Raw genomic sequence first — 23,515 nt, forward strand, 5'->3', positions numbered from 1 at the left:
GGACGAAGTAGGCGCCAGTCCAGACGATGTGCGGTATGTATATGGAAAAGGCGTGCAGCATACTATGATGTAAAATTGCCAGGGCTGTGAAGCATTATATGCTTTTGACGATGCCAGCAAATGTGAGGATGAAGGTTAATTTTGAAACAAAATATTTCCCAATCTGTATTTATAATTCCCACAGCCAAGAAAGTTATTTTGCAAAGAACCATGTAGATTTTGAAGTTAGAGACAGCCCACAAAGGAGCAGTCTATTTTGGAGAAAAGGGACGAGAGGGTTCTGAAATTGTTGGGGGAGGAAAATGAAGATATTGATATGAAGAATCGCAGCTTTGCTGTCTAAGTCATCCAAAGGCAGCCAAATGAAATCCATGCACTTTGCAGTCAGGGTTCTTGGGTTTAAATTTCAGTTCTGCTATTTGCTGGCTGAGCAGCCTTTGGCAAACATGTCTCAGTTCCCTCATCCGTAAAAAAGGGACAATCATAGCACCAATCTCACAGCGTGTTACGAGGATCAATTGAATTAAAATATGTAAAACACAGAGAACATTGCCTAGCACGTGGTAAGTGCTTTATAGCTGTCAGTTACTGATATCAATAAAACTTTCAAGAAATAAAATTTCGTTTTTTAAAGGGTCATCCAATTTCTCCTTAGTTTACCTTATTTGGACTCGGTTTCCCTGTTGGCTTCATCAGTGTTTATGGTTTTTAGGAAGAAAATCGCTTGGCTATGCAAAGTCTTCAGGTCCTTGCTATTTTTCCCGTATAAAGCCAGGTCATAATGGGATTATCCCCTGAATAATTCTCCAGATACACATTCAGTTGACAAATAGAAACTCTGTTAGAGAACTGAAATATTATGACCTGTTAGACATTTGCAGGAAGAAAGATGTGAGTTTTACTTGCTTTTAAAAAACCTTAACCCCAGGCCCCTTGGTTCCATCAGCTGTTTGCCTCCAGCACACAGCCGCCCCTCTGTCTGAGGTGTCAGAAAAGCGAGCTCGCAGTGGGGAAGGAATGGAGCGTCCACTGGATTACAGATCAGAGACACCTCCAGCCCCTCGTCTTCTTCACTCTGAGACACACAAAGTTCTTTACTTGTTTCATACTTAAAATATCCGGGGCCCCTGGGGGCGGCCTCTAGACCGGGATTGGCCGACCACACTCCCGGGCTGACATAATGCAAGTCCACCATGTGGCCATGTGATTCACATAGTGTGTGGGTGTCACTGGCAACCATGGGTCTTGGCAGGGAGCCTCCTGCTGGCCTGGGAACAAGGACTGTGGACTTGCGTTTCCCCAAGTGGCAGGCGACTGTGACGGAGAATTGCTCGGATAGCCGCACTCTTCGACTGCCCAAAGGCAAACGTATCATTCAGTGGGGCAGACACCCTCACGCCAAAGCACTGCAATGCAGTGACCACTACAGAGGGCCCAGCGGCAAGGGGCTCTGCAGGACGAGGCGGGCACGGCAGGGTTTTACTACTCCTGTGGGATCTTAAGGGGGAAAAAACGTCTATAAAGAAAAGATGGCACATTTAAGTTTTTGTTTACTTACCTCTTGATGCGGCTCCTAAGCAGTATATGCAAATGCAGAGTCCTTAACATGGTTCATCCTAGCCAAAAAGACTTGCTCAGAAGCCAGGCCTACTTCTGCTCTCGCGGTAACCGGCAGGCAGCTTCCGGGCCGTCATTGCATCGGGCTGACTTGGAAAATGAGGACAGTTTCAGAATTTCAGGATTCTACACTTTGTGTAAGAGTTCCGTTATTGAGTCAAATGCTGCTCAGTCACGGAGCAAATGTGCTCAGCGGGTCAATCACCTGATTTGGGGGATAACTTTATGGTTTTTCAGCCACTTCACTCACTTTCTTTGGTAGCTCCTGGAGCGGAAGGGCTCTCATTTGCTCCTTTCTCTAATAAGGAGGATGGAGATCTGAGACTCAGTGTTAACTCTATTCTTTGCTTTTAGCTAATGAAGGAATATTTGCCAGTATAGAACTAACAGTGATACAGAAGTTTTTTTTTAAACGAGTAAATCAAAAGAGGCAGTGAAATACATTAGCTTTTACAAAACTCGTTACTGGCAAAAAATAATTATTTGTTTCCCACCATTTCCTTAATGCTTGGCCTTCATAACTAACTTAGAGGTTTAAAATATAAAATAATATGTACTGTATTTGAAACTCCTGAAAGGTAGTTAAGCATTTACTGAGTATCCATTATATACTGTTCTTGACACTTTTAAAGGTTACCAAGAAATAGAATAAACAGTTCCAACCCTCAGAGACAACCTCATTGGGAAGTAAAGTAAATATGTAACCCAACCCAAGAAAAATTCCAAAGCCACAGTCCGACCCACAGGATGAGTTTACTTAAAGTTAGACAAGTTGGAGAATTCACTGGATCCTTCCCACTGTTACAGAAGGAAAGGCATGCATATTGGGTCTTGGCAAAAGAACACAGAAGAATTGGGGTGATTATCTTGCTTTTATAAGATCACAGTGAGGATGAGGAAGGTAGCAAGGAGCATGGATCCTGTTCGAAGAAAGTGAGAAGTTCGGTGATTTGTCCAGTTCAAACAGCAACTGACAGGGATTATCTGCAAGAGTTAGACCCAAGCTTCTAGATGTCCATTCCACTGTGGTTTTACCACTCTGTGTCCTGGGTCCTTTGGGATAAGAAACCAATAATCACACTGAAAACCAGGATGTATTTCTTTGGTAGATTGTTGATTCTATGACAGAAATGTAAATTCTGGTCTGTTTAAAGAAACAACTGTTGGGCTTGAATCTCAAATTTTAAAGCACTGAAATAATAATTGCTGTGTTTTTCCTGGGGAGAAAGTATCCTGATTTTGACCTGATTCATGCTGTGATATAATTCCAGAAGGACCAATGAAGGGGGAGGAAAGAACTGATGAGGTCTCAGTGGCGATTGCATTATAGATTAATACTGACAGGGACCAAGTTCGGCTCCTCCCAGGAGGCCCCAGAATAGTCCACTGAGAAGCAGGGTCATTATTTATGAGCACAGTGATTTTTCCCATTACAATACACATTAATTACTTTAAGTGAAACATTCTTTTTAATGATAGTAAGCTTAAAAATTAAGTTCTGTACTGTAATTTTTTAAAATTTCAGCTATGTATGCAATCCTTTCTTATTCTTTACACTGCTTCACACAGCAAGTTTGTCTTGCTCTAAAATCAAAATGGGAAAATAATATACATTTATTTAAAAAGCATTTCACATATCAAAACCTGCAAGACCCCACATGGGGACAGAATGGGCCAAATGAGTGGTCAGTAGCATGACCCCAGGGCAATGTCATTTCCATCCGGTTTATATAGTGGCCTTCCATGTATAATTCCATTTGACGCTGATAAGTTTAGAAAACACTTATCCAAATGCATCATTGAAGGTGGGGTAAGAGTAGAATAATGATGCAATTTATATTTTTCAATAAAATGGCAAAATCTCATTCTAGGAAGATACCACTACATACCACAAAACATACCAACCATGTAAATCCACCATGAAAGTCATCACAAAAGACTATTCACAAAATTGTTGTGTTGCGGAAGCAAAATCACTAATTTGTAAGGTGAGAGCCAAACAATCAACTTCCTTTAAAAAAAGAAAAAGAGTCCCCGTTTTCCAACTGCTAAAATTAAGTCACAATAAATGATATTAAGGAATTAGTGTTACTTTTTCCAGAAGATAATAGTTCTGTGGTTATGTTAAAAAGGAGTTCATATCTTTTTAGGGAAACACTGAAAGATTTACAGATGGAATTATATGAAGTTGATATTTGAGGCATGGAGATGGGGAGAAAGTAAGAGTATAAATCAGGCAAGATTCGCGATACATCATTAAATACTGAGGCTGCATAAAGTTCCATCAGGGGCCGGCCTGGTGGCGCAGCGCTTAATTTTGCACATTTTGCTCCGGCAGCCTGGGGTTCACCCGTTCAGATCCCGGGTGTGGACATGGCCCCGCTTGACAAACCATGCTGTGGTAGGCGTGCCACATGTAAAGTAGAGGAAGATGGGCACAGATCTTAGCTCAGGCCCAGTCTTCCTCAGCAAAAAGAGGAGGATTGGCAGCAGATGTTAGCTCATGGCTAATCTTCCTCAAAAAAAAAAAAAGTATATTAGATTTCTTATACTGCCCCCTCTACTTTTGTACACTTCTGAAATTTTTCGTAATAAAAAATTTTTAAAGATTTTGTTTTGAGGTCTGTAAGCAAAAAGGAATGGTCTTAATGAACTCCAAAAAACAGGAAACAACCATTCAGCAATTATTTTAAACCTGCCCAGTCCCCGGTTTAGACAGCCAACAAAATTGGGCTTCGGTTCCCTCATGCGACCACTACTCTGTGAAGGGAAGCTGCTGCTTCATCCCATTCCGTAATTAAGGCCAGACTGTGACTGCGGGCGTTTGGAGCGTCTGCTTAATGAGTTAGCAACAACACATTGTATTTTTTGTCAGAGTCCCGTTCCACCTACATCCCCATCATGTCATACTTCTCGGCCACTGTGCTGCATTTCCCTGTTAGTATGTGCTTCAAAATCACAACCGAATTTCAATAATATCTTAAGCAAAATGTAAACAAAAGGTTAAATGTGGTGCAAAAATAATCATACCAAATACTTCAAAGCCATTAGCACGGGTAAACGAGCACTGTCTATACCACACGAGAAGCACGCCCCCTCTTAGCACTGCCTTGGGAAATCGGGCAACGACTGTGAATGAGTAGAGGAGCTGTGCCTGCTTTTACCAAAACTATGCAGCACACTTGTATTGTTCTACTTCCTACAGAACTAAAAAGTGAAAGAGCTTAAAACACAAATGCCAAACTGTGGGAAGAAAATCTCCAACTTCATCTCTCTAAAAATTTTGTAAATATGAAAAAGTAGTCTGATGATTTGAATGCTTAGAGTTTTTGAACTAAGTTTAGTGTTTTTAGTCCACAGTTTGCTGTCACAGACACCACCGAAAGGAGGGGTTGGAGAGGGAAAGCATCATTGGTCAAATACGTCTATACTTCAGGTACTGTGCTAGTTAGCCCAGACGCAAAACCTTACAACGTAGGCTTTATTATTCCCACTTTAGAGATGAGAAGGTTGAAGGTAACGGAGATTAAGCAATTTGCAGAAGGTCACATACTTGATAAGGGCATATTTAGATTTTTCAGAAGACCTTGACCCCATGGGTGAAATTTTTGAAACCGTTGGCCTTCCAGCCTACTGACACAGTCCTGAATATTTCAATGTATCAATACATAGAAAGATGGGATTAATGGAAGTCCTTTTAGGTACTCTTAGACTTCCAATACAATAATTCTATAAACATATATGTATATATCACATACGTACTCCTCCAATTTACTAATGCATCCATTTCCACCCAGCCTGGTCCAAAGAAGGTTAATCAAATTCCATAATTTCCTCTAAATATACTAGCAAGAGACAGCTGAAAAGTCAGAGACTAATTCAACTGGTCACTCCTGCTGTTTCCATGGTGGAAAGACAATTGCTTACAGCTGAATTCTCTCTAGACTTCAACTAGCAGTAATTCAGGCCACAACACGCTCTGCTGTCACACTCTTGTCTTCCCCAAGTTAGGGGGAGTTTTGCCTCATAACGGATAATTAAAGACATGGCAGAGCCACTTGCTGGGATTTCTCTCTTTCTCTTTTACCTCTTATAAAAGAAGAAACTTTAGTTTAAAGATTAGATTTTTTTTTTTCCTTTTTCTAAAGTGGGGTATACCAACTGGCATCGGCTGTATTAAAATCAGGAGAAGCCTCCATCAAAAAGCCCCTCTCGGAAGGCAGGCTTTCTTGTTAATATGCACCAACATGAAAGGCTTTCTTTTCATCCTATACAACTACAGTGTGTGTAAATTGCAGGGGGCTCATTGGCATAAATCTCGGCTGCGACCTCTGAGGTAAACTGGATTTACATTACTTTCTGACAAGAATTAAATGAAGGCCTTGTGGATATATGAACAGCCTTCTAGGCTGCAACAGATGGGCATGAATGTGCTCCCTAGGAAAACTATCAGTGACATCTGTGTCCTCCAAATTCTGGTGGTCTCAGCCAATTAACAGGGAGGAGGAGAGGTGGGGGTTGGGAGGCCGCTGCACAGCCCCCAGCCAAACCCAGGCAGAAGTGTTTGTGTTTGAAGATGGGATCAGGCTGGCCTGCAGCCGCGAGGTTAGCACTTTATTGTTATCATTCAAATGGAGAATGTGGCTTACAAGCTATTTGTATACCCCAGTGAGGATAATATGATTTTTCTCATTTGACCGGAGGAGATGGCCCTCTCTGGCAGCTGATATCATGTTTCAGTGCAGTCTCTTTGAGACCGGGGTTTACTTTCGTCTCTTCCAAGGCAGGCTGATGGGGCTGCTGCCTGCTAGTTTATGTGCTGCGTTCACGTGCCACAAAGCAGGTGAACTCTAGGACAATACAGAGATCTTTCCCCAAAACATTCTTCCTCAAAATCCACGTCTTTCTTCCTCCAATGTGGTATTTACTGATTTCATGACAAAGTTGAAATCAAGGTTTCCCGGTTAAAACAAAGTCCAGAGAAATTACATCGGAGATCTTTAATCAAGTGATGGAGGATTCCTTGAAAAGACAGCACAGTGAACCAAGAACCCTACCATCTGAATTTATCGGATATTACCACATCAATCCTCCTGTGTTTAACGAGCAGGCAGAAGGAAAACTGGATGAACCCAGGCAGAGGACACGGTCCCCCTTGCACTTCTGTCCCACTTCCTGCCCTGTTTCATCCCATTTTCTTGGATTGTGTGGAACAAGTGGCCAGGACTGGGGAGCTGAAGGATGGGAGGGGAGACAAGAACTAACATTTCCTTGTTCAGTACCAGGAGCAATGAGGAGAGGGCTATTTAGGCATTCCAGGCCCTATGTCTTCTAGGCTCTAGCATGAAGACCAGAGGCTTCCATCCAAAGTACCCAAGTCTGGGTCCACTACTTACTGGATGTGAGACAACAGGCAGGTTACTGAATTTCTTTGTGCCTCACTTTCCTAATCTGTGAAATTGAGCTAATAAAAGTATCTACCTCTTAATAAGGATGAAATAACCTAACACATGGGAAATGCTTCTGACATTGCTTTGAGGGCTGTTTTTATCCTGACATTATGGAGAGCAGTACTGAGGGCCCATAGGTAGAGTCCTGAACCCCTAAACTAGTCTTTCAAAATGAAAGGGATTATGTGCTATCAGTTTTTGGAAATTCAGAAAACTGACTTTTCAAAAGAAACAATGTTTATTGCTTTTAGAAACCTAAGGTCACACTTTAAAATTACGTATTTCCATGGGGCTGGCCCCGTGGCCGAGTGGTTAAGTTCGCGCGCTCCACTGCAGGCGGCCCCGTGTTTCGTTGGTTCAAATCCTGGGCGTGGACATGGCACTGCTCACCAAACCAAGCTGAGGTAGCGTGCCACATGCCACAACTAGAAGGACCCACAACGAAGAATATACTGCTATGTACCGAGGGGCTTTGGGGAGAAAAAGGAAAAAAAAAATCTTAAAAAATAAATAAATAAAATAAAATTACGTATTTCCTTTCGTGGATAAGATCTTGAAATTATGACTTGGTAAAATGAACTCACTAATTAGCAAAAGCATCTGGATATCTCTAAGGTATAAAATGGTCTGCTAAGAGGCTAACAAAATAATACAAATAAAAAATGCATAAGTAAATAAAAGAAATTAAGCCATTTGTTCTCACCTCCTTTTCCTGGCTGCAGAAATGGAAGTGAGTAGCTTGTTCTGTCCAAACGTGTGGTCACTATGTGTGACGTTTCAGAAGACAGTGGTTAATCATTGCAGTTTGGACGTGAACTACCCCTTGGTCCTAGATGTTGTTTAAAACACAATAAGTCCACGTGACAATTGTTTAGAACCAGAACAACAGCCAAAGGAGGACCAAAAGTGCAGGTGGGCCTTCCCAACCAGAGAACCTAGTGCCCAGTGGGAAACATTCCTCCTGACATGTTTCTAAAGCAAATTTTCACATAGGAATTCTTATCCTATTGTTTTCTGCTCCATATGACTTTCTAACTATCCCGTTATAAGAACTTTAGCCAGCTGAGCCTCCGCACAATGTAAGATTGCTTCTAGGGGAAGCCAAATTGTTGGTCCACAAAGAAGTCCCTTGCTCTTTCTCCACAGTCCTCGTTTGCTGGCTTTTGAAACCCGTGGACTCTATGGTGAGGATGAAAACAATTACCGGCACAATTTTCATAGAAATTGTGAAGGTTTTATCTTGTTTAGGCTGCAATACCAAATATAATTTTGTCTTCTCCTGTGGGTCGTATCATCCTTCTGTGGAGCGATGAACAGCAGAGGGGCCTTTGTCTACAGAGGGACTCAGAAGAGAATTGACACGAAACAAAAGCACCTGTTGTTCCGTTCTTGTCGTGGCCACAGAAGTGACCAGTTGGCTGCATTTTCTCCTCTCTCCTTAGGCTTTCCCAACACTACCGTCTCACACAGCATTATCGGACGTAAAAGGAGAAGAATTGAAGAGAAGATCAATAAATTTAAAAGCTCTTTAAGGAAAGACATAATGAATTTGGTACAGCACATATTTTTAGATCAAAGATGCCTTTGAAGTGACAAAACCCTAATCCATAAACTACTGAAGCACTTCCTTTCTCTCCCGAACTGCTTGTTGTCAAATAAAATGGAAGTTAAGGAAATTATCTTTATCTGAAAATAGCCAAAAGAAGCCATCACCTAATGACAGCCTTGTCACAAGCGACAATTGGGGAAATTGTCAGGAAGGCAAGGCCTAACAAGCAGGAGTGGGCTTGCTGTTTGCACTAATCTGGCCATGCAGCCCCCACACACAAGCCCAGTCAGCTTGCTGTGTGAAACAAGCTAAGGCTTTGTCAGTGGTAGCAGGGCCTGGAAAGAGCCCTCTTTCATGAATATGTATGACCATCCCTCGGTGTCTACAGAGACAAACCCTTCAAAACTGAGGTATAAAACACGCGCACACACCATTGACCAACAAACACTGAGAGAACCTAAGCTACTTGGTTGAGTGTCGTGAAATGCTGGTAACTAATGAAAGATCACGCGTTGGAAACCCAGCCACAGGCACTGGGTTCACTGTGTTTGCTGGGATCTTTATTCCCCAGCAATTGAGATGAAATCTTTGGAGAGATTTCAGTCTTTCCGAACCATGTGTATAGATTCCAAGATGCTACACACAGTTACATGGGTTGCAAATCACAGCTTTATAATGAATTCACCTTCCCAAGGCCAAATATGTTCTCAAATTCTAGATCTGTGAAAATAACTTTAATATTAATTGAGTACACATGCAGTTTTAAGAAAGTGATCAAATCTCATATTGGCTTCCTATGGAGTATAAAAGCACTATATGGAAAATTATGATAAAGATACAGCATTTTCCAATATTGAGCAGAAGGACATTAGACAGACAAAACGTAAAAACTGCAAATAAAAATTTTAAGGTGAAATGGGGGAAACCCTGCAAGCCTTTTGTAATCCTAAAATAGTGTTTAAAAAACCCATGTTATATGTATATCCTTTTCCACAAAGATGAATTATTTCACATCCACCCCTGGGCATAGATGTAGTTAAGATATTTTTGAATGACTGAACTTTGGTTTTTCTACTGACTTTGTAATTAGTTTAAATATAAATATGCATGTATATATATTTAAATTCTCTTTTTATAGAAGCAGATACTTAAGGAAGAAAAGTATAAGGTCGTTTCTTTTATACTTTTTCTTCTGATATGATAAAGTTGGGTTTCCCACTGTGCAACAGACAAAGCTTAGTTTCGAGGGTTTGCGATATTACGCAATGTTTGCCGTAGACATTTACATTTCATTAGCATATCCTACTCTACGTGAAATCCAGCGCTGAATGCTCCCAGCGCTGGGCTAATCCTCTGTAAAGAACTACGGGCTGTCTTACATGTGGCCACAGCAGCAGCCGTGTCATGGCTGCATCACTTTGAAGACGATGAACAGACTTCTCTTGTGCGTCCGTCTGTACCCAGCCTCGTAGCCTTGTAAACCGCTGCTTTCTGTGCTGTGAAATCCTCCTGTTTTCATCAAGGAGAATCATGAGGAGGCTGAAATCCGTGCTACTGCTCTGAAAGTGGACTGCGCTTGAAGAGGAGAAATTATGCTGATTTCACTTTTTCCTAAGTGTCTATCCACAGTCTTTTCAACTAAGATTAAAATGAACTCTATCCAAGTATTTTTGGTCCGTTGATAAGGATCAAGTGCTAACTACATCTTCTGTCTGGGGAATCTGATCCTGGATAATCGGGGAAAGAGACTCAGCGAGGTCACAGGTCTTTTTGCTTGTATTCGTATTTTTATGGGATGTTAAACATTTAGATGCAGTAATTCATAGGCAGCTTGCTTTACTACAGAGGAAGGTGACTCAGCTGACAGTATCCAACTAAACCGCAGAATAGAAAATCCAGTATTGAATTTCAGTAAAGTGTAACAAACTAAAAATTATACAGCATTGCAGAAAAGGTCATATTTTTCAGTTAAAAACAAAGGAAAACAAGTCCATCATCCTACTGATGATATCCCCTTAATAATGCTTAGATTATTTTTTTAAAGGAAAGTGCTATGCTATAAACAAAACTGGTCTTACTTGTTTTTCTTATTTTATGGTAATTAATTTGTAAAAAGAATCGGCTTATACATTGTAATTTTGAAAATCATTATTTGGTAAACGTTGCTATTGCAGATGTCCATCATACCGCTTAATGTTATTTTACTTAGACTACAGAGTAAATTCTCCTGTGATTAAAGCAGGAGACACTTCGATTTTCATGCCGAACGGGTGTATTTCTTTTTATTAGATTATGAGGATCTAAACCTCACTTTATTGTCCCTTTTTGCCTTTACTTCCGGGAAACTCAGAGCCAGATTTTGTCATCAGTTCCCTGGGTGTCCTTCACCTAGATAACCCTGTACAAACCATCTAACCCACGTCCTTCAGTACTTGGTCCGCATTCTTTACCCTTGGTGTAGTACTGGACACATCTATGTGTCTCATTATAGCCAATTTCAAATATTTTTGGAAGTGTGTGCAAGTTGAAATACAGCCCATGATAGCGTTCCTTTTTTAGTTTAGCCATTTTCTTCATAAGCCTAAGCTAGAAAAGCTTTGTGGCACAAGGGAAAGAACTCAGAGTTTGGAGCCAAATAGGCCTGGATTTGTTACGTACCTACTATGTGGCAGGCATTATTTTGCCTGCTCTTCTGGGGTGACTAAGCCGTGAGGCAGGTGACCCATTATTTCTCTTGCCATGGGCCACTTCGGCACTTTCAGAAACTAAAAGAAAACTTTGCTATAAGTTTTCATGCGGTCCCTCCCTTTGATGCTGGCCATACCTAAATTCGGACAGAAGTCTCATTTATAGTTAGTATAATTCTCTGCTTGTTTTTGTACTACAGTCATTTCCAGGGTAAAACACACTCTGAAAGACTTTATTGCAGTCCTCCAGACATTAGCAAATACCTTTCCTGGCGGTGTCCCTCCTTCAGTGTCTGTGCCGCTTTAAGAGTTATAAAAGCACCTCTGTGCGATTTTCCTATTCTCTCTGTGCCTCTTCCTGATCGTCTCCTTACTGTCACCTTCTTCCCGTACTTCTAACTAAAGGTAGGAAAAGAAGTCGAGAGTGGGCTATGGTTACAATTGTCTATGATATTTTACTCAAAAACTGTCTTCCTAGAAAAAAACACTAGGGATGAATATACTTAAGAATAAAAAACGACATAAAATAGCTTATTAATCAAAATAATTTTAAAATTGCATACCTTCAACTCTTATTCATAATAAGTGCATGAAGGTGTATTACTAGCGAACATTTATAAAAATTAATAATATAGTAGGCCCAAAAGAAACTTCACAAATGCCCAAAAGGAAAACATTATTTGACCGCAATGCAGAAAAGCTCTAAATTAATAACAAAAAATTTAAATGTGTAATTAGCCCACTTGAAAATTTCCGTAGTGCTCACAAGTCGTCTCACTGTCCTTTTCCGATCTGTCTTCGAACTTAGGGGATGAAGCCAAAACTCTACTCAGAACAAAATCCACAGCTTGACAATTTTTTATAATAGAAATGAATTGTATAAACTGTGCTTTCATCTTAAAGAAAAGGAACAACAAACTAAGTCTTAGGGAAGCAGAAGGAGTGAATAAACATAATTTTTGTTTTTTTTCCTAAAGATTGGCACCTGAGCTAACAACATTGCCAATCTTTTTTTTTTCTCTGCTTTTTCTCCCCAAATCCCCCAAGTAGATAGTTGTATATTTTTAGTTGTGGGTCTTTCTAGTTGTGGTATGTGGGACACCGCCTCAACATGGCCTAATGAGTGGTGCCATGTCCGTGCCCAGGATCCGAAACCTCAGGCCACCACAACAGAGCGCGCGAACTTAACCGTTCAACCATGGGGCCTGCCCCGAAACACGAAAATTTTAAAATAATGATTTATAAAATAGTACATGAACCAAAATGGTAGTTATTTGAAAAGGCCAATAACTTGGTTTTTAGGAAAATCTAATGGGAAAAAAGAAGAAAGAAACCTTTCATAATGGGAAAAGTAGTATAAACACCGTTAACAGTTAAGATTTTAGAAACATGAGACTATTATATACAAATCCACCTAAAAAATGTGAACACTTGCATAAAAGTGTTTATTTCCTAGGACAATTTTGATATACTCTTGAAACCGAAGAAAAATCTAAGATCTAATTAAGACTAAGTGAAAAAAAATTTCTTTTATTTCCAAGAAAGTTGCCAGGATCAGATGATATCATAATTTCCACCAAATCTTTCAGAAATGTGTGATTTCCAGGATATTAAGATTATTACAGAGGATAGAAATATATAAAAGACATTCCCAGTTTATTTTATGAGGCTGACATAACACTATTGTTAATTCCTGACCAAGACGATGGAAAAAAGATAACTACAGTAGACAGAGATGTTGCCCACCCATATCTCCAAAATGTAAACTGCTATATATAAATTTAATAACTGGATTCGAGCTATAAGAGGAAAGAAAACTTTACTGATGTGAATTGAAGAACAACCAACCAAATAATATTCGTGGATTCAAAGACTAACTATTTTAAAGACGTCGTTTGTTCCCAAATCATCCATACAATTCTACCCCCTTATCTGCAGGGGTTACATTCCAAGACCCCTATAGTGAATGCCTGAAACCTCTGCTAGTACCGAACCCTGTATGTACTGTGTTTTTCCTATATACTTACCTATGATAAAGTTATTTATAAATTAGGCACAGTAAGAGATTAACAACAATAACTAATAATAAAATAAAATAAAATAATAACAGTATACCATAATAAAAGTTACTGCAGACCTTAGCAACCTCACCATGTGATTTTCATTTTCCTTATTCAGTAAAGGATTTTTACCTTTTCTCTTGAAGGAAGCACTTTACAGCTCCTCTTGGGCTTCAGTATGAATGGGCAGTATCACTACTCTTGTGCTTTGGGGCCGTTATTAAGTAAAGTAGGGGTTCCTTGAACACAAGCACTGTGATACAGCGACAGTCAATCTAATAACCTAGACGGCTACTAAGTGCCTAACTGGCGGGCGGCAGATACAGCTTGGATCCTTTGGACAAAAGGATGAGTTACCTCCCAGGCTGGACAGGAGGGAAGACGCAAGATTTCATTGTGCTACTCAGAACGGGGCACAATTTATTGGGTTGTTTTATCCGGAATTTTTCATTTAATATTTTTGGACCACAGTTGACCGCAGATAACTGAAACCACAGAGAGTGAAACTGCAGTTAAGGGGCACTACTGTCCCTCGAGTGAATCTAGTTAAAAACATACCAACAGGATAAATTTAGAGGTGGTAAATGTTTAACAACCAGTTCTCCAGTTTCTAAACGACACCGTTCTGAGTCTCACTTTACCCACTCTGTCAGCGAACCTGCTCTCCATCGTCCAGATACTTTCTTATCCATCCCCACTGTGTGTAGGTTATGCAGATCTACCCAGTGTTAAGATTGTAAAATAAAGACCAAACTAAAGGTCAATTTTATTGTATAAGTTAAAAAATAAAATAAGGTAAATAAAAATAAAGCTGATATATGTTGTTTTTCAAAAGAATAAAGAAAGAGGGAAGGAAAGAGAGGAAAAAAAAGGAAAAGAAAAATAAGAATTATGGACCGTCAGTGTCTTCCACTTGAAATGGCAGGGCTGAGGCAGCCAAGTGCCAAAAGCAGAGTCTGACCAAGCTATCCCCAGAGGAGCAGGCTTACACAGCAAAAAAACCCCCCCCCAAACATGATTTTTTTCCAATTTATATGAGCAGAAACCAGGGGAATATGTGTGAAAATGACTTCTGAAATGCTAGACCAGGGAGGAAGAAACGAACATGGCTCCTTTGGGTCAAAATTACTAACATGAGTACATTTACCAGAGATTCTGGACTCGTGCTGGTTCCAGTAGGTGGGATTGGTTGTCATAATTTGGTCAGAAAATAGCAAATATGTCAGATGCCTCAGTAAGACACATATGTGACTGAGGATAAGAAAAAAATCCATGAAAGTTCAGAGATCTTCTCATTCACTGATGTTTCAGCGAGTCTAGAGATCTGGCAGACACTGAGGTACCCTCTCCAAAGAGGGAGATGACTTGCTTCACCTTGTGTCCAGTTCCGTGAAGAAAGAGGACACACATTTGGTGGGATTTTAGTATTACAGAGGAAAAATGACATCCCATTGGTGTTGCTCCTTCCTACTTCTTGAATAAACCATAAGTCTTCTATATTTAAGAAAGGCCCAAAGCAAAAGAATATTCTTCACCGAGTTTGCTTTAAAGAATAAGCCACTCTTGCCGCTTAGATCTTGTGACTCAGGAAATCTAATGTACACAAATTGTCAGCGGCAGACCATCGAGCCTATGGAACTCCCAAATAAGAGAATAATAGTACAACCTCTAGAATTGAGAGTAAACCCATATCTCTTTGACAAATAACTATTTTCCTTGAGAAACATCTCCTGGTTTTTACTGTTGGGTCCTGGTAGAGACTGAATATCTGGCCATGGAAAATGAACTGATGATGAGACCTGAGCTGTCCTTCCCAATTAGGTGCTATTTGATTGACCTATTTTTAAATTCGGATGTGCAGAGCAGCTCTCCATCATCAAGTTGAAGTGGCATACACAAGATCACACTCGAGCAAGTTCTAACGGCACAAGAAAGTTTCATGAGCAAATGGATCCAACTCTCATGGCACCTAATTTTGCTGTAATGTCACCTCTCCCTAGACGCACACATAAAGGGGATTTCCCTATGGGCAGGGAAGAAAAGATTTAAGACTGATTTACTAATGATTATGCATAATATACTGGCACTAGCCATAAATAAATTGATGCAGCATTAGAGCTCTCCTCATTGTTAGCCATCAGAAAGACAAATTAGGAACAACAAGCAGAACTTTGAGAAGCACATCTAATTGCACATTTTGCCTAGAAGGAAAAGTACTCACAGTGAAGATTTATACATAGATCCTAAAGGTTTGAAGGTGAGCTAGTTGAAAGGAATGAGGTTGGATGGCAAGGAGGTTTAGTGTAGAAGTGCATGTATGGACTTCTCAAAAGAGGTGCATGATGTGAGAATACTTGTGCCCCACGTGAGTGCTCACCAAAAGACTCACTGCACAGGACACTCTCAGTGATCAGATGGGTGAGAAGACCAGCACTGCAAAGGTCGGCTGTCCTCTTTCCTCAGAATGACTACTATTCCTCAATGAGCTCAAGAACAAAGCAGCTCTGGTGACAGAGATGGAGGTTATCCATTGGCTCAACCACAATAACTTCCCGTTACCAAGGCAGAGCTGGCTACCACCGCTATTGAATGCCTCAAATGCCAGCAGCAGAGACCTATGCTGAGCCCTCCGTACAGCTCCGAGTATGGGGGATGGAAGGGCATGTCCAGCCTCCTGTTGACTGATTATATTGAACCCCTTTCATCGTGGACTTGGTAGCAGTTTCTCTCACTAGAATGGATATTTGTTCTGGATATAGATTTGACTTCCCTGCGATGCTTCTATTAGCTATACCTTCTGTGGAATTAATGAAAGCTTAATTCACCCTCAGTAATCCATACCACATTGCTTCTGGCCAAGGAGGCTTTAAGATTCCCACAGGATTCACTGGTCCTACTGTAACCCAGGAGTAGCTGGTCTAGAAGGCACTGCAATAGTCTATTGAAGACTTAGTTACAGAGCCAGCTGGAGGACATTGTATGAAGTAGGGAGGCTGGTCCAGAGAAAATGGTATATGCTCCAAATCAATAAGCAATATATGGTGTTGTTTCACCCAAGGACAGATCACATGGGTCCAGGAATCATAGGGGAGAAGTTGGAGTGGAACCTCTCCCACTGCCCTCCTCTCTTTACTGACAGTGCAGGAAGGAAGTTATCAATCTAGCCTCATAACAGGTTTCAAAAATGGCATTACGGGTAATATTTATATTGTTTTGCTTGCATGGCAGTGTATATGTTCATACATTAACCTATTGCTTTTTTCCCCCTCTCCTTGTCACTTTGTTATTTCGTATAGGGCATATTGATGGCAGTTACTTCTATAGTTTAGCCCATGAATAACATGTGTGTAGCTTTCACAAAACTATCAAATGTCTTCTTCTTTCTCTTAAGTGTCCATGCAATAAATTCTTTCTAGAATTAAGTCCCAAGAATAAGTGTGCATTTCCAGATGAATTTGTAAACTTCCCTTTACCGACGGAGAACTGCACGATCTGGCACGTGTCTCTTTTGAACTGGGTGACTGGAAGCTCAGAGCGACCCGTTAAGCCCATTATAATGATTTACTCACCTCAGGTTTCCAGGACGTTGCTTTCTTCCTTCTAAACGGTTTCTGATCGGTGCTTTTCACTTTAAGTCTTCCTGCACTGGTTTATGTACATGTTAATAGTGCATGTCACTTCCACTCCTTTTCATATGTACTTAAGTAAATATATAAGTAGATAGATAAGCCCTACCTTTAGTGAAGCAGTTCATGGCTTCCCTTAGCAGCCACACAGTGGCCTGTCCATTCAACCAGCAGTTATCGAGTGCTTACCATGTGCAGACATGACCATCCTATACTCCCCATCACTGTGCACCATCCACAGGTCCTCGACTATCTCTATTATTTCATGTCAAATGCCCCATTGTCAACTCTATGGGTGACACTGGGGTGACATGTGACTCCTCTTATTTGCACTATCTTTTGGGATCTTATATCTGATTGTTCCTCATTCTTGCCCTGTTGGGTCTGCCTTTCACCAGCGGGTGTCCATAAATCCAAATCCACTCAGATAAGATCCTACAATTTCTGAATTTTCTGACAACTTCTCTATTTATCTTAGAGTAACCACAATCTTTTAGAAGCTTTTAGAAGCTACCTGAAAACTAGGGTTACTTCATCATGAGAGCTAGGGACTCTCTTTGTTTTGAAATAGATGAAGATGTGAAATACATGAAATGGGGCACGGGCAAGGCTGTCGGCTGGACACAAACATTGTCATCTCTGGCGAGATGTGTTCTCTACTGGAAATAGTGAACAGCACGTTAGTTTATGTCAACCTCTTGAGAGGTTGGTTGGTAAAAAAAAGTGGATTGGGCTGGACACAATCTACTGTTCTTTTCTTCTCTACCTTAGGAATCAATCTGTCTAATATAGGTACAATTCCTTATAGGTGGTTGGCTGATCTTCCTTTTTTTTTTTTCTAAATTGGTCTTTCCTCCTTCCTGCCTGCTTGTTCTTCTCAAGCACATATATTTACTCTTTAATTCATTCAGCATTTTCATAAGAACCTGCTATGTGCCAGACACAATCTGTTTAAGGATAAACAGACAAATATGCTACTGTTTCTTGACTCTAGAAGCACATAGTTGTGGGGAGGCCAATGTGTAGACAATAACTACAGCCTTGTGAAAAATGACAGAGCCAAGGCACCATAGAAGTCTAAAGATGTCCCTTCACCTGACCCACAAGCTGAGAGGCACTTTGGGGACAGTGACCCTGCTTTATAATGCAGCAAAAGGTCATCAATCTATCATGTTGGGTGAGTTGTGGGCCTTTTCAGAACTGAAAGAACCCACAAGACATCTCAGGCTACTGCAGGACCCTTTTTGGAAAGTCACACTAATCTTCCCACAAACTCACAGATTATATGTAGTTGTGATCTGAGCGGGTAAAACTAGTAGCCCAAAGTAGAAATTTAAGGACAAAAAAGTGTTTCTCCAGTAGGGCACACAGATTATACAAAGTACCAGAGAGTTCCCTTAGGAGGCCTGAATGCCCAGCGCAGTAGTCTAGAAATCTCTGTCAGCCAGTGAAATGATGTCAATAAAGGATAGTAATTGGTCTCTAAAGGATTGCCTTGGGGAGTGTACAGAACAAACACTCAACAGTGGCAATCAGTGAGCAAGGGAGCATATAATTATTTATATAGATCAAAAGATCTATATAAATAATTAATATATATAAGATCAAATTATACTTTGGACACGTACCATGGGTTCAGATAATTAAATAGTGTTACCTACGGATATTCTGAGAAGATAACATTTCTGCACCCCTCAAGAGACTTACAAAAAATCCCTTCATGTTCCCCACTTGATCTTCCTTTCTCTTGTATCAGTGACCAGCAGCCAGCTCGAATGCTCAACCAAACACTTCTACCAGAAGCTAACACAGCCTGTCTCCCAACAGCACACGCGACTGAGGGTGGACTCACTTCCACAGACAGGTTGACAGTCCCCTTGGAAGAAGGAACCCCGTGTGTCAGCAAAGAATTCTTTTGGCTTGGTGTCGTTTACAGCCTTTATTAATGTATCAATTTTATTTAGTCTTCCTGTCAACAAAACAAAAACCACTGCTTTCTTCTCTGGGTAGCCATGGCTTAGTGTCACCCTAGCCAAGTTCGCCATCTACAGGTCACACAGTTTACAATTGCTTTTAAGGTCTTGAGAAGATTGCATGCCTCAAATTTAAGGAGTTTATGCCGCTGCTGGCTGATACCACAAGTGATGGCTATCTACTGCAGAGTTATTGTCTTGTTAGATATTTACTGGAGTCTTCTTTTACACTTCTCTACCACACAGGGATTTATGTTAAAAAGGTAATAGCAAAGGAGAGCTAATAAACCCAGATCTTCCTCGACTCAAGATTGGGTTACGTCCTGATAAACTCGTAGTAAAAGTTGAAAATATTGTAAGTTGAAGACGCGTTTAACTCACCTACCCTACCGAACATCCCAGCTTATCCTTGCCTCCCTTCAACGCGCTCAGAACACTTACATGAGCCTACAGTTGGGCAAAATCGTCTAACGCAAAGCGTGCCTTATGATAAAGTGTTGAATACCTCATGTAATCGATTGAGTACTCTACTGAAAGGGAGAACAGAATGGTTGGGTGGGTACAGTAGGGTTGTCCGTGTGTCGGTTGCTCACCCTCGTGGCCGCAGGGCTGACGGGAGCTATGGCAGCCGCCACTGCCCAGCATCACGAGAGAGGATTCTACCACACGTTACTAGTCTGCAAAAAGATCAAAATTCAAAGTACAGTTTCCACTGAATGTGTATCGCTTTTGCACCATCATAAAGTCAAAAACTCGGAAGTCGAAACATGGTGAGTTGGGAACTGTCCGTGTATGTTTCAGTGCCATTTCCCAACTTTAAAAAAATTCATTCTCCCTTCTGGTTAACATAAAGATAACATGCTTTTCATTAATGCTTGTATTACAAAGCACTAACAATCTTAACCATCCCTACCCTTTACTGAGCACTTTGCTGGTACCACTGGCCTAGGAACTCACAGTCATTATCTAATTTAATGGGGCAAATTTATGAAATATTATCATTCTCATTTTGTGCATGAGAAATCTGAGGTAAGAGAGGTTAGGCAGCTTAACTAAGGACATAGAGCTAGTTAGTAAGTCGGAGAGCTGGTTCGGAGATCTGTCTCACTTCAAACCTGTGCTCTTGACAAACCCAGCCTCCTGCCGCCAAGGATTTTATTTTCTATATTTCAGACGTAGAAGGCTTGCCTGCAGCTCCTTCAGCTCCTTCCCCCGTTGAGGGCTGCATGGACCCTCCCAGGCAGGGGTTGCGCCCCTGTGCTTTACCGAGCAGGAAAGAAGAACCTTTCTTCTCGACGTGCTGTGTGGTAACTGAGGGCGCAGCCAGGAGCTGCAGAGAAGTCTCCTGCATCCCCAGTTAGTCTAACAGCTTCTAGAGGTCAGAGTGAAGCTGTGACCTGCTCCTCCTCTTTCTGGAGTTCAGCTTGGCAGGCAAGTGTCTCCTGATGAGACCTCATCCTCCCCGTGGACTTTAAGTCACATTCACTCAACAAGGCCCAGGGCGGGCGCCTCCCTCCAAGAGAATCCTCAAGTTGGAGTTTTTGTTACATTTTTCTCCAGAGGTTACCTTTTAAGAAAACCATCAAGCTTTATTTTGGGAGGTAATTTTTAAATTTTCGGTTGAATTTGGGTTTCTACTCTTTTCCCTGTCCCCAAAAAGGTGAGATTCACTTAGGCAAAGTGGAGGCTTTCCCACGTCTGGAATTTGGTGATTTCTGGACACGCCACCAAGAGGTCTGGTTTGCATAACGAACCATAGCTCCCTGGGGACAAGAAGACTTTAGAGACTGACGACTGGGAACCTTGGATTAAGAGATTCTTAGGTTTAATTTAGCTGTTAGGAACGGAACACACCCAAACTAGCTTTAGCATAAAGGGGAATTTATTGGATGGACACAGGGATATCTCCTGGACATAAGGACAGGAAATGCAGAAGATCCTCATGAGGCATTAGAGCCAGGAAACGGAAAGCTGTAGGAGGCAGTAGTAATTTCTCTCTCTCTCTGTGTCTCTCTCACACTCCACAGTCCGATTATGCATTCCATCAAAATTCACGGAGTGCCCACTCTCTGTCAGGTGCCACGCTAGGCGAAAGGGTACAGAGGTGGCAGAACAGACAAGGTCTGCTTCATTCCTCCTGTAGAACATCCCCATCTGACCCACTTGACATAGCTTTACGTGCCCTCCTGATTCAAGCCCTCGATCAAACATCTCAGTCTCAGCATCCTTAGTTCAAAGAAAGTCTCAGCACAACCCATGACTTGTTACCTCTGGCATGGGCTTTCCACCCCCGGTCCAATCAGGTTTAGCAATGATGACTCTGGTGGTGGTGATGGGGGGGGGGGTGGGGTGGGGGGCGGGGATCTGCATGGGACAATCTCGGCCACGAGGGAAGACTGCAACAAATTCTGTGAAAATGGGATGGTAGTAAGGAGGGTCTGACTGGGGAAGGCAATGATGGTCATCCCTACTGGGAAGATTTTCAAAGACAAGAAGGATGATGAAAGTTTCCACAAACTTGAGGACAGAAAAGGAAAGAGCCTCAGGAAGGCTGAGAACTCACTTTGAGGTCGGGAAGAGTTCCCAGACATATGGCCTATCTGGGGACACAGGTTTGAGTCTGAGTGAAACAGAAGGTTACTCCAAAGCCCTCTAACCTCGCCTCAGGGAACCTGGGTGACATTCCTTGGGAGGGGAAGGATGGGGGTGGGGCATTATGGATCTTAAAAACAAGGCTTTCCTTGGAAGATCTGAAAAACTTCTAGCTGCTTAAAAGTTCAGATTCTCTAAGGTTGCCTGAAACATTTGAACCCTGGAGAAAAATCAGTCTCTGATTTCGAGAGCAGCAGATGGAGAGCAGAGACCCACAGCAGTAGCTCGTAAAGGCTGGAAAACATCCAGAAAACATGGGGAGTGGGGAGGCTGAAAGTTGAGACATGCGACAGTAAAACTTTGTATGACTGTAGCCCAAGGTTTTTAGCCACTAGGGCTGATGCGGTCCCGAGAAACAGGTGTTAGAATCTTCAGTGTGAAAATAAATCCCCTCAGGACTCTGGACTTCCGACCTGGATGCCTCAGGTACGTAACTTTTCACTCAGACAGGATATCTCAGGCTAATTCCTTTCCTTCAAGAGAATCCTGAGAGGGGAAGACGTTTCATTTGTTCAACTACAAATTTCTAAGGAAGTGTTTAATTCTGATCAAATTTGTTACCGTAATCTACTTTGATTTGTAGCTTAACTTACCATTTTGAGAAAGTAAAAATCATTTCTGGTAAAAGCTCCCAAATGGGCATAATGTCTAAAGTTTTTTTAAAACTTTCAATGAAATTTGGTATGTGGCAAAAGGCTGTGGATGTGAAAAGCTGCAGTTGCTGCAGTTTTAATTGAGCTGCAGGAATTGCCCCGGGCTATTTGGACTTGATCAGCGATTATTCTGCACGTGAGTCCCAGACTCACTTGCCCCGGGGTAAGGCCTTTAGAAACTGCATTGGTTACAAAGCCGGGTAGTCTACAAAGTCCTAGTTCTCAATGCGCTTCTGAGTCTACCTCCTGAATCAGGTCTGAAATCTGGAACTTTTCCGTCGGGGGATTCACCCTGTTTGACATTTTTCAGTTGCTCGTGGTCCCCCTTCTTCTCATTAATTAATTTGACTTGACAAATATTTATTGAACCCCTCTGATGTGCCAGGATAACCATAATTCTTACTCTTATGGAATGTTTTTGAGAGAAGTAATCCACCATGGGCTGCGGACATGTCTGCGAGTTCTGGCTGGGTGCGTTGAGAATGCCAGACTAATCTCTCCTTGCCAGGGCTAGTTATCAGGATTGTATATGCAGCCATCTTGAAGGACAAGGTAATGTCCCTCTGGGACAAAGAACAGGCTTGCTATAAAAGCGGTGGATTCCTCAAGCTCAGTGCTCCTTGGCTGCAACACAAGCCCCCTCACATCCACCTGGACCACTCAGCATCGCTCCTTTGGGACTTGCAGGACGTGAGGAGCTGATGTCAACATGATGCTCATGCTGCTTGCCGTGCTCTGAGTAGTAAAGCCTTTGTCTTTGACCCAAGAGTCTCGTGTCTTCTGCCAGCAACCACGAAACAGTAGCAGGCTAACTTAGGAATTTTGAGGAAAGTAAAATAAAATCTTAGACCATGAAACTTAATCTTAATTTCCAAGAATTCTATCATCCCTAAATAAGCCCCTTGCAGAGTGAAATTTTATGTAATTCCCTAAAAATCTGTCTTAACTGAAATAGAACAAAGGCAAAAATGTCAATTTTATTTGACATAAATTTGTTTTTTTACTTTCTACGTTCTCCCATATTTTTAGCCTGCATATTATGAATTCCATGCTCTTCAAAAATAAAAATCCTTAAAAATTAAGGTTTGTGGCACTTGTCTTCCAGGAATGCAAATTAACCAAAGTTTCCAGGTTTCTGCTGTGTGCAAGGGTCTGCAGGGGCTAGAAGGATGAAAAGACACAGTCCCAGCACTTTTAGGGCTCAGGGTTTAATAGAGAGGACAAACGCGGACGTGTATCAAACACAAG

General features: G+C 41.4%; 1 protein-coding gene across 3 annotated transcripts in view; it reads right to left on the reverse strand.

Moving 5' to 3' along the window:
• Positions 1–23,515, reverse strand: part of ALPK1 (alpha kinase 1) — a 106,285-nt gene that overhangs the window by 71,267 nt on the left and 11,503 nt on the right. For 2 of the 3 annotated variants that reach the window (XR_011537283.1, XM_070609374.1), the window contains exon 2: positions 1,559–1,707. The gene's annotated coding sequence lies outside the window, so the exon portion shown is untranslated. The remainder of the gene's footprint in view (positions 1–1,558; positions 1,708–23,515) is intronic. The other variant, XM_070609375.1, reaches the window with a different exon arrangement.

This window comes from Equus przewalskii, chromosome 2, assembly GCF_037783145.1.
Source record: "Equus przewalskii isolate Varuska chromosome 2, EquPr2, whole genome shotgun sequence".
Classification (NCBI taxonomy): Eukaryota; Metazoa; Chordata; class Mammalia; order Perissodactyla; family Equidae; genus Equus; species Equus przewalskii.